This window comes from Mytilus galloprovincialis, chromosome 8 (assembly GCF_965363235.1).
Source record: "Mytilus galloprovincialis chromosome 8, xbMytGall1.hap1.1, whole genome shotgun sequence".
Classification (NCBI taxonomy): domain Eukaryota; kingdom Metazoa; phylum Mollusca; class Bivalvia; order Mytilida; family Mytilidae; genus Mytilus; species Mytilus galloprovincialis.
In genome coordinates, this window is record NC_134845.1 from 24,078,096 (window position 1) to 24,098,922 (window position 20,827).

Sequence of the window (20,827 nt, forward strand, 5' to 3'; positions counted from 1 at the left end):
TTTAAAAGCTAATAACTTAATTTATGAGTATCAATTGGAATTTCTCTCAAAAATTCAAATGCCCATCAACTTTTAGAAATATATAATTGCATATTAAACTCCTTGGAAAACAGATATAAATTGTTTTGTATTCTGTGATGTCTCTAAAGCTGTCGACAAAGTTTGGCATAGGGGCCTTATATGTAAAATGAAAGCATATGGTCTTGACGAAAACGTATTGAATTGGTTTCAGGATTATCTACACGACAGAAAACAGAATATAGAATTAAATAACTCGTCTTCTTCCTTCTGTAATGTTTCAGCTGGTGTTCCCCAGGGATCAGTTCTGGGACCTCTTCTCTTTGTCTTATATATTAATGATATTGCTGATAAGCTTACTTCACTGTGTCGGCTATTTGCTGACGACACATCATTCAAATATTCTTGTAACGACGGAGAACATATTTGGTTTTTGGTCTTCTAAACGGCTTATGTCATTTAACCCAGATAAAACAGAAATTATGATTTTTTCAATTATTGATTCTCCAGACCTTAGCTTTTCCTTAAGGTAAGGTTTGCGTACACAGGGAGATAACTCGAATTCGAATAATTGAAAAAAGGAGGGATCCGCCATTTTGAATTGCTTTGATTAACCAATGTTCGATAACTACAATATTATCGAAAATAAAACAACACCTACCTCAAAATCGCCGTTTTGATGTAATTTTATCAAAATTTGAATCGTACAAGTAACGTTATGACCTTCAGTTTGTTAGTTTTCATTTATATGACGTCACGTTAAGCCGTAACGTCTTTGTGCAAAAACCATTCATAAAGTTTCGCGGAATTTTATTTTATTTCATTTCATAAATGTACATTTTCATGACCCCGCCGTAGCAAGGGGGTATTGAGTTTTATCCTTGTCTGTTTGTACGTCCATCCGAATGTACGTCCGATTTTACAAAATTGGTTTCCGTTCTCTAACTTTAGTTTGCCTCAACCAACTGGTATATAAAACTTATGCATAATGCTTTTTACCACAAAAACACAGAATAAATTTGAGTTTTGATGTCGTCACTTTTACAGTTCTAGATTTATGAGGGGTCGGACAGGGTACACATTTCTCCTTTCTCCCGTCCCTTTTCTCTTGTCACCCGCCCGTGTTTGCTAGTCGGGAAGCTATATATTTTGAAACTGGCTGGCAATTGCTTGTGGACAGAAGAAAATCCAGAAAGCTCAATATGTTCTATTCTTTACATAATGGGACTGCCCCTGATTATCTATGTGATTTAATGCCCCCGCTTGTTGGTCAAGTATCTAACTACGATTTGCGAAACAGTAATAATTATGTAGTACCCGGTTATAGACTAGACATAACTAGAAAATCCTTTTTCCCATCCACTACTATTGAATGGAATAGCCTTCCCCCCGACATACGTACGTCCAAAAACATAAATATTTTTAAACGAAAGATGAAGTCCAAATTGATACAGCCACCTTCCTATTTTAGTTGTGGGGATAGAAAACTTAATATCATTCATACACGTTTGAGAAATATGTGCAGTTCTTTAAAGAGAAATACTGTTTTCAAAATTAGAAAGTTATGCTATATCCATTGAGCTTCTATTAGCTGGTGACGGTGACCTTTCTTTTCAGCAAAACAAAGACATTTTTGAGTCCGTACAATCTTATATCAGAATAACACAAAGATTTAAAACAATCAATTAACATTCTAAATTTCTACTTTACAACCTTTCACTCCAGTCTAGTTGTTTCATTATTATTCCTTATTATATTGTATTTTTTTCTTTTTTCTTTTTATTTCTAATTTTTGTTTGAAGTATGTATTACATGCATTACTACTATGTTGTATTTTTTCTTTTTCGCCATTATCTAATGTACTTTGTGTTTATATTTCTATTGGGAGAGGACGTCTCTAATGTTGTTATAACTTGTGTCCAATCCCTTTTGCTACTTTTGCAAATAAAATATGTTTAAACTAAACCCGCCGTAAAACCTTTAAAAAAACTAATGCATGGGAAGCTCATTTCAACAGAAATCGATCTAATATCTTGTGTTTTGATGGCTTGTCCCCGTCCTGTCCTTTCACAAGATAGAAGTGTTGTTTATTCTGCTTCAAGAACTCCGATAATTTTTTCACTGACTGTTAAGCTGTCTCTTTCATTGAATTTGAAAGTCTGATGCACGCCGTTTCCGATTTTTTATAAAGTATAAATACAAATTATAGAAACGCAGGATTGAGTGAAAAACGGCACATTTTTTGTGACACTTTGAGTCAATTTCGTTTAAAATGGTTGGAATTTACATAATTCGCCACTGATGTGTTTTACTTATAGAGGATGCATATATATATTCTGAGATATTTTTATTGCATAATTTTTACGAAGGTAGTGGCTATTTGACCGGCACCGGCAACATAGCAAATTTGCTATTTGACCGGCACCGGCAAAATAGCAAATTTGCTATTTAGCCGGCACTGATTAAATTATATCTTACTGGAATTGAAATGGAAGAATAATAATTAAATATCAAAATTTTATATGTAAAAAACTTTTGTTACAGATAGGCCTACTCATATCAGCACTTAAACTTTTAACTATCAAATTAAATATATTCTATGTGTTCTATCATATGTACACCAAAAAGAGTGAGGAAAATGTCTCAAATATAAAAAAAAAAAAAAAGATGTGGTATGATTCCCAATGAGACAACTCTCCACAAGAGACCAAAATGACACAGACATTAACAACTTTATATCACCGTAGGGCCTTCAATAATGAGCAAAGTCCATACCGCATAGTCAGCTTTAAAAGGACCCGATATGACAATGTAAAACAATGAAAACGAGAAAACTTATTTGTTGGTTATATAATTGGTTGCTTATATAGGGAATCACTGAAGCGTGACTGGAGCGGGCTCCATCTTAGGCAGTCAGTTGGCCCCCACTTATGAAAATTTTTGGATCCGCCATTGGAAGCTACTGGTGGCGAATATCAACGGAGATTAGATGTTATTCAGAGCGAGAGTTGAGTGTTCATAGCTGCTAAAAGTTAGCTCATAACAACAAAGATTAGAATAAAAACTGATTGTGAGATAGTCTGGGCAACACTTACTGTTCAAGGCAGCTACCCAATTTACATAGGTTCCTACTACAGAAGACCTTCAAGGAAAATCCATATGATAGAGGAACTGGAGAAGTCAATCGAAAAAATGACATTAAAGGTATTGTTTTACATTGTCATTTCAGGGCATTTTATAGCTGACTATGAGGTATGGGCTTTGCTCATTGTTGAAGGCCGTACGTTTACCTATAATTGTTAATTTCTGTGTCATTTTGGTCTCTTGTGGAGAGTTGTCTCATTGGCAATCATACCACATCTTCATTTTTATATATACCTATCTACATATGTAAGATTTGCACACATGTTACAGATTTGAAGGAAACCAGTGTAATGTGTAGTTCTTCCAAAGGGCCAGGGCAAAGAATTTGTTTTGTAACAATTGCAAATGTTAAATCATTTGTCCATTTGAAATTCATATATCAAAAGACTTTTAATATTGTCTGTCATGCCTGTTTTATGATGTAGTTTTACATACCACTTTTTTATCACATGGCAGGATAAATTCTAATTAAACACTAATTCATTTACGTAACAGTAACATTTTTGTTATTATTACATTTTCAGCGTGATCGTAGCCAGTGCCTTCTTAAAAAGCTACACTTACTACGAAACAACGTAAACTTTAAGAGCCTCCCGTTATCTAAAATTGACCACATTATTGAATCATGCATTCGCTGCATATTTTTTGACGAAGATGTATGTTATGCTAATGTGATGATTTTGTATCTAAGGTTAAATTGTTTTCATTGGTTACAGTTCGGTAGAAGCATTATGTTATGCATTGTATATATACCTTAATAAAACATAGTAAAGAGTAAGATGTTTCGCGGGTATACTTTGGGTCAGGTTCAATGTAAAGGGGTGTTCCTTAGAAAACTCAGATACGAGTAACGAGACACTTTGGTAGAACACCCCTCCTTTAATAATGGTACGGCTACCATTGGGGTATATAAGCTGGAGAGAATCCTAGCTCAGGGTCGATTGTCATAAAGTCTTCAGAGACATAAGACCACGGTACGGTGATATTCGAGATCGCTCGCTCGTATATATTTAAATATTATTACTAAGAGTAATAAAGAACAGGTCGGTGCCTGTTATAAATACGGATTTGTATATTTACAAGCGGAACCGTATTGTACCGTATAGGACAAGTGTGAGTCTGTGTGACCACCTTGTAAAGTACATAATTGTACAAGAGGAACAAAGACAAGTGTGTAAACTTGTAGGGTACATCATTGTACCAGGAGGACAAGTTTGTTCCTAACCCAAGGACAAATTTGTAAGAGTACAAATTTGTACCAGTTGTATATAGATACTTTAAGTAGAATAGTTTATAGATAGTTTAGTAGAGATTGCAAAGAGCAGTTGTACATATTTTGGTTCATTGACGTAAATATTTGAATAAAGATCATTTGTTATATATTCTGTAAATAGAACATTTTGGATCCAGTATCAAACTGGTAACGAACACATTCTAGATAGAAATAGACACGCTTACCCTGTGTACACGTTACATAATTTGGTGGCTAGCGTTGGGATCCAAATTGTTCATTTTTAAATCCATAGTGAAAGATTATATATCCAAATTTGATCATCTAATAAACTTATTTCCAAACTGTCTTGTGAGAATTTACTGTTCACTTTTGCACAGATCATTTTTGTTCAAACTGTTCACTTTTGCACAGATCAAAATTGTCCTGTTAATGTTTTAAATTTCCCACGGTTAAATTACGATTATTATTTACATTAGGGATTAACGATCGATAGTGGTACAGGCAAAATTTTGATTGACATTTATTACGTTGTACATTTATGACATTGTGTTGATATTATTATACTGTGAATGCATAGTTATATCGCAAATTAAAGTACAAAAATGTCTTTTGACGACGAATTGACAAAACAAATTGAAGGTATGGAAGAGACAAGGTATAGAAACAGTTTTGTTTCGTCTACACCTAAAGATCAGGGTGTTCGTCCAAAAGATACTTTTATAAAAAGAAATGATTCGGGTCTGGGATCAAGAGGGTCCTCATTGTCAAGGAAGGGAGATAATGAAAAAGTTGATTTACCAACATTCAACAACCCGAAAATGCACAAAACTGTTAAATTTTCCCAAATTGATTTAAAGGAAGGGGACACTTTGCCTTTACCCATAGATAATAGTTACATTAGGGAAAAAGACAAAACTGACAAATCAAAGTACCGACATACTGGTAACACAGATAATTCTGGTGTGAAAATTAAACCATGTCAATATAACGGTAGCACATCATGGACGGACTATTTGTCCCATTTTGAAATGTGTGCACTTGTAAATAATTGGTCGGAAAACCAAAAAGGGTTATATTTGGCGGTATCGTTAATGGGACAAGCACAGGCTGTACTTGGAGATTTACCAAGTGAGAAAAGACAAAACTTTTCCGATCTAGTCAGCGCACTTGAAGAGCGATTCGCGCCTTCTAGTCAAACTGAGTTATACAGAGTTCAGTTTAAAGAAAGACGTCAAAAAGCCAGCGAATCTCTTCCCGAATTAGGCCAGTCAATTCGGAGATTGTCCAATTTGGCATATCCTACTGCCCCATTGGACGTACGAGAAACTCTCGGGAAAGAGCAGTTTATTGACGCGCTCGTTGATTCGGAAATGCGACTGAGAATAAAACAATCGCGACCGAAAGGTTTAAATGATGCCGTGAGACTTGCCGTTGAACTAGAGGCTTACAATAAAGCTGAGAATAAAGTGAGAGAGGGACGAGGTTATTTACGGCAAACTATGAACGATGACGAGTTAGGTAGGGAAGAACAGAGTACAAGAAGTGACTCTACAACGAAAGACATTGCATCATGGATGCAAACAATGGAGAAAAGTCTAAGTACTCTTACGACTGAAATGGCAAAATTAAAATCTAGTGGTACAAATGAGGGGTCTTATAATTCTAAAACGAGATATACCCAAAGTAAGAGGACAAATAAGGGTTGTTATAATTGTGGCAAATTTGGTCATTTAGCAAGGGACTGTCGCCTACCCCGAAGAAATCGGAACAATTATAATGGTAATAAGGGGGATGGAACTGTCAAAACATTAATGAAAACTAGGAAACAAAATAACCGTAAGACAAATGAAGGTGCGGTTACAACAGCATCTGAAGATGCTGGTATGTATGTCAAACTAAATGTAGGAGACATTGAAGCCAAGTTTGTGGTTGATACAGGAGCAACTTTGACATTGGTATCTTCCAAGTTATACGATATGTTGACTCCATTAGATAAATCATATCTGAGTGAAGTAAAGACAAGTGTTAGGTCAGTATGTGGCACTAAGCTAGAGCTTCGAGGAAAAGGCAGGTTCAATCTGCACTTCGGTCCAAATATGTTGCAATCTGAAGCTGTTGTGACTGATCTGCAAGTTGACGGTATACTTGGTTTGGATTTCATGAAAAGACATAATTGTTTAATTGATGTTAAGAATGGACACTTTTGTATTGGGGATTTTAGGGTAGATTTGTGTTTTCAGGGATCAATAGGCTGTTACCGAGTGGTTGCTTCAGAAGCGGTTGTTATACCGCCAAGGTCAGAAATTGTCATTAATGGCACGGTTTGCTTAGCAGAAGGTCAGAAATTACCTGCTGACAATGCTTTGTTAGAAGCAAATGAGCATGCAGGGAAAGACTACATTTTGACTGCTAGAACGTTGGTAAGGTCAGGCGAAAAAGTCCCTGTTAGATTAATGAACACAGAAATAGATCCTAAGACAATCTATCCTGGTACAACTATAGCCCAAATGTCTGGTGTTGACCAAGTACTAGATGGTAATATTAGTTCAAATGAACAGAAACATGACGGACTTAGACCAGATTTACAAGATCTGTTAGACAGGACATCAGATGAATTGACTTCGAAAGACAAACAAAAAGTAAAATCTTTGTTGATAGAAAATCAAAACTTGTTTGCTTCATCTGATGTTGACTTGGGAAGGACCAATCTCGTAAAACATGAAATCAATACGGGAAACGCAAGGCCGTTTAAAGAACCACCTCGTCGTACACCTTATCATTTAAACAAGGTAGTAAATGACAACCTTGACAAAATGTTACAAAAAGGGATTATTGAACCATCCCACAGTCCCTGGGCGGCAGGGATAGTCTTAGTTAAGAAAAAGGACGACAGTTATCGTTTTTGCGTAGATTATAGACGCTTAAACAGTGTGACCCTTAATAAAGACGCGTATCCTTTACCGAGGATTGACGATTCGTTAGATCATTTAGCAGGAAATAAATGGTATAGTACTCTGGACTGTTGTTCAGGATATTGGCAGGTGGAGCTGGCCGAAAATGACAAACACAAAACCGCTTTTGCAACGCGAAGGGGTTTATTTCAATTTAGAGTCATGCCGTTTGGGTTGTGTTGCGCTGCACAGACATTTGAGCGATTGATGGAAACCATACTAGCTGGTTTGCAGTGGGAAACATGTCTGGTTTACATTGACGATATCATCGTTTTTGGAAAAACACTAGATGGTATGCTTGACAATCTAAGAGACGTTTTTGCTAGGCTTAAATCGGCTGGTTTAAAGCTGAAGGCGAAAAAGTGCACCTTGTGTACCACCAAGGTTCGTTTCTTAGGACATATTGTCTCTGAGGAAGGAATATCAACCGACCCTGACAAGATTAAGGCTGTAAAAGAGTGGCCCACCCCTACAAATATAACTGAAGTTCGTTCCTTTTTAGGACTTTGTGGGTACTATAGGAAATTTATTAAAAACTTTGCCCACATTGCTAAACCATTACACAAAATTACAGAGAAAGAAACTAAGTTTGTTTGGACTTCAGATTGCCAAGAGGCTTTTGATCAGTTAAAAGGTAAATTAATAAACGCACCAGTTCTTGCATATCCAGATTTTAACAAAGAATTCATTTTGGATACTGATGCAAGCAATTTGGCAGTCGGAGCTGTCTTGACTCAGAAATCTGATGAAGGGCTAGAACATGTTGTAGCTTACGCTAGTCGTACTCTTTCAAAATCAGAACGAAGGTACTGTGTGACACGCAAGGAGTTGCTTGCTGTGGTTTGTTTTGTTAAACATTTCAAACCATACCTCTACGGTAGAAAATTCACAGTAAGAACTGATCACGGATCATTAAAGTGGTTACTTAACTTTAAGAACCCAGAAGGACAGATAGCTAGATGGATAGAGACATTAGGATCATTTGAGATGCAAATTCAACATCGACCAGGAGTGCAACATAGGAATGCAGACGCACTTAGTCGCATTCCTTGCAAACAATGTGGTTATCATTCTGGTTTAGAAAATGAAATTACTTCGACTGAGACTAAAGACCAACATGACACTGTTAATGCTATCACCCGTTTTGATGATAGTAATGACAAAGATGATGACAGTGAACATCATGATTTGTCTCTAATAGAAATTCAGAAAAATGATCATGACTTGAAAATAGTGACAAAATGGGTAGAAACAGACGAACGTCCGGATTACAAAGATATTTCTGATAAGGGATTTTTCTTGAGATCACTTTGGAATCAATGGAACAATTTAGAGTTAAGAGACGGACTTATCTACAGACGGTTCGAAGACCCTGCAACCAAAATTGTAAGAATGCAGGCTATCATTCCTTTATCAGAACGCAAAAAGGTTTTACAATTTTCCCATGATGATAAATGTTCTGCTCATTTGGGTATCCATAAAACTTTGGCAAAAATTAGACAATCTTATTATTGGCCAGGGTTACAAAATGACGTCAGGACTTACATAAACGGATGTGACAAATGTGCAAAGCGAAAAAGTCCACAAAAGTCCAAAAGAGCTCCAATGGCTTTAGTTGAAGCTAATGGGCCAATGGAAAGGATAGCTACAGATATCCTTGGTGAGTTGCCAGAAACAGAGAGTGGTAACAAATACATCTTGGTAGTTTCTGACTACTACACAAAGTGGACGGAATCTTTTGCCATGCCAAATATGGAAGCCAAAACTGTGGCTAAGATAATAGTTGAAGAAGTTATAGTAAGATTTGGTGTTCCTCATTGGATACACTCAGATCAAGGCAGGCAATTTGAAAGTTTGTTGTTTCAAGAGATGTGCTGTATTCTAAACATTAAGAAAACACGTACCACTCCATATCATCCAAAATCTGATGGTATGGTGGAAAGGTTTAATAAGACTCTTGCAACAATGTTAAGTTCATTTGTGGAACAGAACCAGAAAGACTGGGATGAATACATTCCTTTCGTCATGATGGCATATAGGGCATCCGAGCACGAGACGACTGGACAAACGCCAAATAGTCTCATGTTAGGTAGGGAACTATCAACCCCTTTAGACATCAGGTATGAAATGCCACCATCAGTTAAAGATATCCCTGCACATAAATGGGCTTGGGAGCTTAAAGAGAAGTTAGAACACTCCCACAGTTTTGTCAGAGGTAAAATTAAAGGGCAAATGCGAAGACAGAAACACTATCATGACCTCAAATTGTCATACCAAAATTTCAGAAAAGATGATGAGGTATACGTCTTTTTCCCAGTAAAGAAACCTGGGATGTCTTCAAAATTGACTAGTTTCTGGAAAGGTCCTTTCAAAATTCTCGATAAATATGGTGACCTTACATATAAAGTTGACTGTGGATACAGAGGGAAACCACAAGTCATACATGTCGACAGACTTAAGAAAAAGAACAAACAGACATTAAGGACAGAATCGGATAATAACACTTTTGTTCCATTAGACACTGAAAATGATACAGCTGAAAACGACCCTACAGAAACTCCTTATTCACAAGACATTGCTGTTCATGAGTCAACGTTGCCTGTTGAAGAAACTGAAGAAAGTAGTCACGAAGGGCGCCGTACAAGGCGAAAACCAGCTTGGATGGCAGATTATATTGTTAAATAGTTTTAGTATATTTAAATGAACAAAAATGTGTATATAGTACTTCTATGCTTTATCTGTTTAAAAGTTAATTTTGGACATGCGGGACGCATGTGATTTTGAGGCGTGGGTTATGTGATGATTTTGTATCTAAGGTTAAATTGTTTTCATTGGTTACAGTTCGGTAGAAGCATTATGTTATGCATTGTATATATACCTTAATAAAACATAGTAAAGAGTAAGATGTTTCGCGGGTATACTTTGGGTCAGGTTCAATGTAAAGGGGTGTTCCTTAGGAAACTCAGATACGAGTAACGAGACACTTTGGTAGAACACCCCTCCTTTAATAATGGTACGGCTACCATTGGGGTATATAAGCTGGAGAGAATCCTAGCTCAGGGTCGATTGTCATAAAGTCTTCAGAGACATAAGACCACGGTACGGTGATATTCGAGATCGCTCGCTCGTATATATTTAAATATTATTACTAAGAGTAATAAAGAACAGGTCGGTGCCTGTTATAAATACGGATTTGTATATTTACAAGCGGAACCGTATTGTACCGTATAGGACAAGTGTGAGTCTGTGTGACCACCTTGTAAAGTACATAATTGTACAAGAGGAACAAAGACAAGTGTGTAAACTTGTAGGGTACATCATTGTACCAGGAGGACAAGTTTGTTCCTAACCCAAGGACAAATTTGTAAGAGTACAAATTTGTACCAGTTGTATATAGATACTTTAAGTAGAATAGTTTATAGATAGTTTAGTAGAGATTGCAAAGAGCAGTTGTACATATTTTGGTTCATTGACGTAAATATTTGAATAAAGATCATTTGTTATATATTCTGTAAATAGAACATTTTGGATCCAGTATCAAACTGGTAACGAACACATTCTAGATAGAAATAGACACGCTTACCCTGTGTACACGTTACACTAATTTACGAGCACAGAAATAAAACGACTACAATTTAATTTTCTCAATGAAACTAGTAATTTAGCAGATAAGTATATCCATCCGTTACTATATAATTTGGCCACATTTCCAAGATTTTGAAGATTATTTTTAAGATTAAAAAAAAACCGAATAAAATGCAAAATCATAAATAATTTCCCTAGTTATCTACCGAAACGTTGTCGTTTTTTTTTTTGTAATCTCATATATATCGTTCTTCTTTATTTCTTCTTCGGGTTTCACGCATTTGAGTCCCACAGCCGGATTTAGATGGAGACAGGGGACCCGGTTCCCTTTATGGGGCTATACTGTGGTACATTTTGTAAATACATAGACTTTTTAAATGTTTTAATCCTTATGTTGTCTTGTTTAGCCCCCTATTTTAAAATCTGACTCCGCACCTAAAATTAAATTGCGACATTTTACAAAATACGCTCATCGCCGAGACGTTGTCATGCGGCAAAATCAAAAATGTTTCCCTCCTTTCCATAGTTCTATGACACAAAACACTAAGCCGATGACTCCATATGATTTTCATATCATAAAAATGGAAATATTGATGTACATATCATATAATTTAAAACACAGACACAATCATAGTATTGTGAAGAGGTTTTTGAGAAATTGCAATTCAAAGTAATAGCAATCCCGTTTTACTGCACTTTGCATTCATATTAATGTATAATGTTCCATGATTTAGGAATATGCCAGTAGTTGTCCATTCTTTCGATGTGTTTGAGCTTTAACGGTTGCCATCTGATTAGGAACTTTTCGTTTTAATTTTACTCGGACGGTCGGTATTTTTGTTATTTTATTTTTTGCCTACAGTCTGCATCCGTCATAATGTAATTTATTTTGGGTTGTATACATCACAAGGGCATGTGCGATTGGCTACGTTGAAACAGTTTGACGCATTTCAGTTAACTTTAAGCCTTTAGAAACTGAGGGATAACAATTACCATGTATTCATTTATTCAATTGAAAAATTTTGTATCTGGGAGCCAATTAATTTACCCATAAGTTAGTGAAATATACTGAGCCAAAAAAGTTTAGCAACATAAATATAAAATTTAATTTTATTAAAAAATCATAACAACATATAATTTTGATAATAAAAAAATGGAATTATGACATGTCAGAAGCAACATGAATGTTTAACACTCATATTCATTAGGATATTTTTTTGTATGGAGCGCGGGAGGGTCAAAAAGCTGAAATGAGTATAGTGTTATTCAAAATCAATTTCTCGGCCATGCTTAAAGGGCATCAATTAAGGACTGGCAGGCACACCAGCAGCTGCCCTTAGTCAATGCACTACTCTTGTGGCCACAACAAACTTGTCCCGTGTTGACGTAAAGCGAAGGTAACGCTCCTCTCTTGGCGATGGTTGTTTTTGTTCTACGACATATCGACCTATCCTGTGCTGTTGCAATTTGTTGATATCTGTTTTTTAGTCCCTAAACTGTTGACTTATGCACATTAAATCGAGCCAAGACGTCAGCAACACTCATGCCGGCATCAACCATTCCAAGAGCTAGCTGACGGTCATTTTCGGAGAGGCCTGATTGACGCCCCATGCAATTTTTTCAAACGTTTATGTGTTTTTTCTTACCAATGGTGGGTTTCTGAACGCTAGTGCAAAAAAAAATTAAATTTCGTTTTAAAAGTACAGGTACAGAAGGTAAAACATCAATTACACGCGCAAAGCTGAAATGGCGCGAAATCGATCACCTGGAAAAAAGTACGACTGCTTAAAAATCCAGGTAAAACTAAGGATTATATCAATGATGTTTGATAAAAAAAAAATCCAGAAACATCCAATAAAAAATTTAAAAAAAAAGTGTTGCTAAACTTTTTTGGCTCAGTACATATACATATTCTATTTAGTCCGAAGTCAAAACAGAAACAGATTATCTAGAATGACAGATAAGTATATATATATAAAAGATATTCCCATTTCTCATATCAAGCAAGATTTTGATTGGAAAACATACCACATCTTCTTAATTCTATATATATAATTATATTTCTGTATAGTCTGCATAGATAAACACCGCAATCTAAGATACAGCAATCAATCAAATTAAGGCGACCAATTCAATGAACATCTATTTATCCTTATATAATTAATGAACATGCACTATAGGAGTTGGATGCTGTTTGCTGTTGCTTGGATTGGTATGTTGTATTGTCCAATATTTTTGATAATTCCTGCTTTTTTCCTTCGCGTATTGTCACTCTTTAAGTATCGCTGAGTGCTGTCAAGTTTTAAATAAATTAAACAGAGACGTCACTTGTATATATCTATAATCTATTGCCACTGGGTGAAGAACAATAATTAGCTACCGCAAATTTCCAATTTGTTTGGCTAAATTTCGGTCGAAGTATTCATATTATATAAATGTAAAGTCAGCCCTGTATAACCATAGTTGTCCGATTGAGACCGTCTGGTATATAAAATTTGTCACATATTTAGACTACATATTTTTTTTTTTAAATTGTGACTCGGATGGAGAGTTGTCTCATTGGCACTCATACCATACCTTTTTATATCTACAAGTCTAAATTAAAATAATATTGCCGTAAATATGTCACTCAATTTTGATGTGATTGTATGCCATCGGTAAATAATATCATCATCATTTCGACAGACACAAAGCATAGCTGATCTGCCAGATATGGCATTTACTGGCATGCCACATTACATCAGATATATCTTTGCATTTTTTACTCTCTTAGTCGTTGAGAAAAGGCCTCACTCTACTAACGAAAGCTATATTTTATATAGCCTAGTTGGTCGAGTGGTCTAGGGCGCTTGGCCTTGTGCATGCAGTAGGTGTTGCCACATTGTCACAAAAACAGGAGTTCGATTCGCTTTGAGAGAAGAACAATGAATTCTGTAAGTTTACAGATCTAACATTGTTTGGTTAAATTTCAGTTGTAGATTTTCAGATTAATGGGGATGTGGTGTACGGGTCACGGATCCGTTTAAATAGACATTCGAATGGAATTCGGACGGGTCCACGTGGATGTGTCCTCTCACTCACCACTGATTGTGCAATCTCATTAAGCATGCCGGACGTACATCTTTAACGTATCAATTGACGAACAAGAAAAAGTACCTGTAATTGCTGAAAACGTTAACCATAAAATCATGTTTTTGTCAGATTTTGTTTCATTTCCTAAATATTCTGTCTCTTTTTTACCAGCCGTTATTCTTTTTAAAAAATAATAATAAAAAAGATACACTCACCTGTATCTTCGTTCCCCAGTTCTGTAATGGTCCTGAAACTGCGTCATCAAGTTTTATACCACTATCGACCTGCTACCTAGGCAATCAAGTTACCTGAAGAGTTCCATGCATAATATATGTAGAAACACGGTCCCGTATCGATATTTCACAATAAACTTTTATAGTTTCCTTATTTTCAAACAATACGGATAGGAAAATCAATCAAACTTTTATTACAGTTCTACCAAAATGGTAAATAATATTGATTTGGAAAGATGTTTTGCGTCAAATATACAATTATCAATTATTAATATAGAACAAAACAGGTAGTTTAATTTAATATAATGGGTTGGTTAAAGTGGTAGGTTTGATCAATATTTGCATTAGACTTTTGATATCAATATTTAAGTAAAATATTTAATCGACACTAGAGGAGGACAATTTTTTATTGATTGGTCTCTTTTAAAATGTAGATTGTCATGAATATGCATTACTTGGCACTAGATGTTAAGCAAAAAAAAAATTAATAAGCAACTAAAACGGAACGGGTCTGAACTGTACTGGCTCTAATAAACATCTATGCATGCATGCCTTTTGTGCTGACGTTCTTTTTTTATTATTATTATAGAAAGTTCTTTGGACGAGTGCCAAACGATTGGATGTACCGTACTCTGCGGACACCCCCCTCCCAATCAGATTACAAATACAAAGTTGGATATATGACATTGTTACCACTGTTCTGTCAAAAAATATTAGATTTAGTATATTTTTCTTTCAATTTCTTATTCTGCTTTTAACCTTGTGTGTGTCTGTTATAGTTGCTATATCCGAAACTCATTCAGTCATTTGGGTAATTATCATTGAAAGTTGGACAAACTGGGATTTGTTTATCACATGAAAAAAAACATTGGTGCTCAATATTTAAAGAGATTGACGAACCCTACAGAAACTGAAGATGGTTTTCTTTTTCATTTACAGCCGATTTCAGTGAGTGTGTAGCCAAAGGTAATATCTTTGGTTAGCTTGCTTGTTAGCTGAACCGTGAAGTCATTATTAGGTCAGTTATACAACACACCTTTCGAAGTAGCCTAGTCCAACAGACAGATAGATTGGTTATCTGCTGAACTAGTCTACTGTTAAAGGAGGATAGTTTACCTGATCTAACAATGACTTCACGGTTCAGCTAACAAGCAAGCTAACCAGAGATTTTACTTTTGGCTTCACACTCAATGAAATTGGCTGTAAGAGATACATTCAAGTGATGACAATGGACACACGTCAATGATATATCTATTTTTCTTATATATATAAAATAAAAAGCACTAATGGTCTTCGAGGTATTCCAGTAATTCCCTTTGGAATGGGTTTATACAATGTTGAACAACCAGCTCAGTAGGTATGAATCCTTTGGTTCAATCAATATCCAATATGAACAAAGCAGCTTAATAAAACTGTTTGTGTAATCGATATGAATTGTTTGGAATCCTGAAATGCTTTATAATTCCATTTCACTTCAATAATTTGGCAATATATATTTACAGCATAATCGATATTGCTCATAAATTTTAATTTAATATTTATGTAAAATTTCCAATAAAACTTTAAGTTTCTATTTACAATGCTTTAAGAGTTAGACTATCCAATCTATACTGCTACTTGCATAACAGAGTTAGATTTAAACTAAAACTATCAAACGTGTTCTGTTTATTGGTCCACTAAAAAGGACATTTTTTTATACAAAAGATACGCATACGAGACTGTATATATACATGTTATAGACTAATGCACACATACGAGACGTGTTTATATTGTTTGCACCCGAACGAAATAGGGAAAACTTTGATAAGTGCAGCTTTGAATTAAAAAAAACAGATCGAATAAAGCTAGGTCAGAAGTTTCTGTTTTGATTTACATACCAAGATAATTCCTCTAAAGAACCTTTCAAATTCCCCATGACGTAACTCAATTTTACCCGATAAATCATTTTGGATAGATTCTTTTTTTCAAATTAAAGTTTTCTTGTTGAAATATCCAAAGAAACAGTTTTGTAAAAGCAATGTCTACGTATATGCACGCGTAAACCGAACTTTGTTGTTGCCAATTCAAACATGGTCCGTCCTCTTCCTTTGTGGAATTTTGTATTTTTATACAATTCTGATTGTCTATTGATATATTACGATAAGGGGGCGGATTAAGGGTGGGGCAGGGTCGCATCCTTTTGTGTGCAAAATTTGGTTGGTTATATTAGAAATCACTGAGGTTAAACTTGAGCGGGTCCCCTCTGAGGTAGTCAGTGGACCCTCCTTATGAAAATTTCTGAATCCGCCACTGACAATTGCTGCATGATGACTAGTCCCTTATATGTTTAAGATTACGAAGATAATTTAACCTATACTGTCTAACTGTTACGATTTCCATAGAACTAAGCTAGCTTTCAATATTAAGCACATGAAACAGAGTATGATTAGACCGTTGGTTTTCCCGTTTGAATGGTTTTACACTAGTAATTTTGGGGCCCTTTATAGCTTGTTGTTCGGTGTGAGCCAAGGCTCCGTGTTGAAGGCCGTACATTGACCCGACCTATAATGGTTTGCTTTTTTTGGATTGTTGTTTGGATGGAGAGTTAGTTGTCTCGTTGGCACTCACACCAAATCTTCCTATATCTATATATGCCATATGTGATGCCGGGTTTTTTTTTAAGACGAAGCGCATGTTTTATTAAGATGTCCTCTTTATAACTATTTCAAAAACCATTTATATTATGTTGCTGAAACTGTGAATGAAAATTTGAATACTTTAGATTATTTCTAAAAGTTAGTTTTTTATTCTCAAGTGTAAATATGATACGTTTGTGTGTGCCAAAACCTGTTATTTGATTTTAAGAAGACTTTTTTTTTTATATATATTGTAAATAGTTCTTTATTTCATATTGTTATATCTTTGCATTTCAAAAGTATCTTATAATTCTGTATATAATGGCTCTCATTTATATGTTCCTAATTTCGTTGCTATAACCCCGTCCCCTTTTCATGCATGTGACCTATATATACCGAATAAGACTTGTTACCGGGTTTGTTCTATCATGAAAAACACGACGGATGCCACATGTGGAGCAGGATTTGCTTACCTTTCTGGATCACCTGAGATCACCCCAAGTTTTTGATGGTGTTCGTGCTGCTTAGTCTTTAGTTTTCTATGTTGTGTCATGTGTACTATTGTTTGCCTGTTGTCTTTTTTCCTTTTTACCCATGGCGTTGTCATTTTATTTTCGACTTATGAGTTTGGTATCTTTCACCCCTCTTTTAATTAGAATTGTTTTACAATGTATAAATATCGATTGTACTTGTTGAAAGATGAGACTTTAATAAAATATTGAATTGAATTGTATCGAAAACAGGTCTGGTATTTGTATCATACTGCTTATCTTTAATTTGTTTAAAAAACTGGGAAGAAATATAAACAGGTCACATTTTTTTAAATTTTGTTGTTGTTTAAGACTAGATCTTTTAGATAATATTGAAAATTATTATTAGAAAACAAAATGATTGAACTCTTAGTACTAGTTTCAAAAAATATGTTCTGCTGTTTATCTGAGATTTTATAAATAATTAATAGTGATAACCTTGGCGAGTTATTGAGCCGTTATCAGGATATACAGAATAAACAAACTCACAGTGTAGATACTATTCTGTACGCTATCCGGAAGTCGCAAATTTCGAAGCGAGAACATTTTGGATCACATTTTAAATTTGTTGGATATACTTTATTAAACGGTAAGATGTTCATCTGTATATTGCTTAATGATTAAATCAGCTGACATCGATATTCACAAATGGTTTATAATTAAATTTAGCACATTCATTGTTCGTATCTTTGCCTTAATCAAGAGATTTTCAAGTGCATCACTAAGGAAAATCAGTCGGTGAACCTAAAAACAATCGTTTTGCACCCTTACTGTGCAAATTAACGTAAAAACCAGACTTAATTAACTAAATAAAGTATATTTTAAGTGGTGGTAAAAGTTTCAGCCAGATCTTTGAAGCCAGAAATAAGAAAATTACACTTGTTTGAATTTCTCACTGTACGATCAGTCTCGCTTGTGTATTTTGAAACTGTATGATCAGTCTTTATTTCACTGTATTCGAGTGGTGATTTCAAGTTATTTACGATACATTTATAGAAGGTGGCATTTTTCTAAAAAACACAAATGTATTTCAATAAATTCACATCCTGAAAACTTATCAAACATGTTTTTGCTTGATAGGGTGTACTCGCTTACTACATTAAGTATAAGGCTGTTTGAATGTTGCTAAAATAAGAGGAAGGTTTGTTGTTTATACAAGTTTCAGAAATGTCCTCCGTTATACTTAAAATTGTACAAACACACAGATTTAATTGTTATATAAAAATGCATGTATTTACAAACATTCGAGGCCGTACTGTAGCCTATAATTGATCACAGTTCCTTCACTTTGTTTTGGATGTAGATCTGTCTTTTTCACACTCAATTGTACACCACCTTGTAAAGCGGTGGTTTATAATGATAATGAAGTCCGTATTTCCGTTCGTCCGTTGGACCGGTACAACATGTTTAGCCGGTTTTGTAAGCACATCTCCTCATAAACCATTTAATATACATTGGGGTTTCCAGACATTTTTAAATGGAGAGGGGGTCCAATCCAGGAGAAAAGAGGATTCCAAATATATGTTCCCATACAAATGCATTGATAATGCATTAAAAGAGGGTTTCAAACCGCCGGATCCCATTTTTGTTGAATCCGTCACTGGTATAACTATTAATTATTTTTTCTCGGATTCCGTATCATAAATGATAATCACTGGCATAAAAAAGAAGATGCGGTATGATTGCCAATGAGACAACCGTCCACAAGAGACCAAAATGACACAGACATTAACAAATATTGGTCACCGTACGGCCTTCAACAATGAGCAAAGCCAATATCTCAAAGTCAGCTATAAAAGGCCCCGAAATGACAATGTATAACAATTCAAACGAGAAAATTAACGGCCTTATTTATATAAAAAAAGGAATGTATTTCGAATTTGATTAAAAATCTTTTATGGGGTTTCCTTATATAAGATACGGACATTACATTATATGGGGGCACCCATCAGGTATTTCCAACCGGGACCTCCAAAACGTTAAAAAATTTCTAAAATTGCTCCATTTTTAATCAATGAATGTTTTATGGACCTTCTATTTCGAATTTTTGGTAAAAATGTTTTCAATGTTTCTATATCTAAAATACGGACTTTGTCATAGCCTTATATTGGGCGTACCTTTTTTTTATATCCACAACTTCCTTCAGACACTTGTCATAACTTAAATTTTACTTAATGAATCTTTTTCAGATTCCTAATCATTTAATTCAATTTTGAACCTCTTATTTTGATTTTTCGAAAATTCAGCAGTTTTCTATTTCCATTTTTTCCACTACCTTATTGGGTGGTACCCATTTACTATGCGCAACTTTCAAAAACTTACCATATATTAATAAAACTTCCTCATATTTTTTATTAAATGATGCCCCTGTGCACCTATAATTTAGTTTATTTTGGTGGTTTGTTTTTTCCAAAACATGGACTATAGAAGTGGCGGGGTATTATTTCGTTAATTCTTTCCTCAATACCTAAAGTTTTTAAACAAAGCTTTCTCAATCTATTTTTTTGTAACTTTAAAAGAGACAAGCTTGATCTATGTTATCACCAATTGGTCAACGGCAGACGGTGTAAATAGTCTTTAAAAATGTAATAGCTAAACAGATAACTGCAACGACACACTATTACAAAGTCAACAAGCGAATCATGTATTGCTTTTTAGGCATGTAATTTTAAATAAGACTGACGGAACAAAAATATAATTATTTTCCCGTCTACAAAAATCATCAGAAATATATTTGTATTGTCTGATGAAAGAAATTACACGTTATAGTTCCATGGACAGTTCATAATATCACATAGACACGTATATACCTTCAAATTGCCGTTGTTTTTTTTTCCCTTCAAAATCACGACTGGTCGTACAGACAAAAAATCTGAAATCGCTTCTAGAATACAGTCAGTTTTAGACTGATCGTACAGTAATTTATTTTGGGATCCTCAAGGAAAGCATATTTTTTTATTTGAAATACGAACATTCTACTTAAATACGGTAAGAATATTGAAACAGTATATATTTAACTGTAAACTGATGCAAATATTTGCAATAAAAGATTATTTGCTTTGTACTACGAGAGCAAAATTGTCTATCGATTTCACTTTTTTCTATGAAGTTGGTGTGATGCACACGTATATTTTATATTCTAATGCACGTTTTTGTTACAGTTACTCATATTTATGATGATATACATACATTGAAGATGTGCAAATCACTTTATAGACATAGGAGTAAACAAATGATGAGAAAAAGCACCGAAACAAAACCGTTTTGTTAGACAGTTGGAAATCCTCGCTTCGAAAATCGAGACTTCCGGATAGCGTAAAGAATAGTATCTACACTGTGAAACTGCATAATCTTATTTTCCATGTAAGATGTAGACAATTTATTTTAAACAACGATTGAAAGGTACACTAAAACAGCTGTAAGATATTTGTCCTTCATCACTGCA

At 34.8% G+C, this 20,827-nt stretch overlaps 1 protein-coding gene across 2 annotated transcripts in view; it reads right to left on the reverse strand.

Moving 5' to 3' along the window:
* LOC143085371 (deoxycytidylate deaminase-like) overlaps positions 1-20,827 on the reverse strand; it is a 250,128-nt gene that overhangs the window by 200,233 nt on the left and 29,068 nt on the right. The window contains exon 1 of one of the 2 annotated variants that reach the window (XM_076261653.1): positions 14,220-14,356. The exons of the other annotated variant lie outside the window; for it this stretch is intronic. The gene's annotated coding sequence lies outside the window, so the exon portion shown is untranslated. Of the gene's footprint in view, positions 1-14,219; positions 14,357-20,827 lie in introns of those variants that run through there. 2 annotated transcript variants of the gene reach the window in all.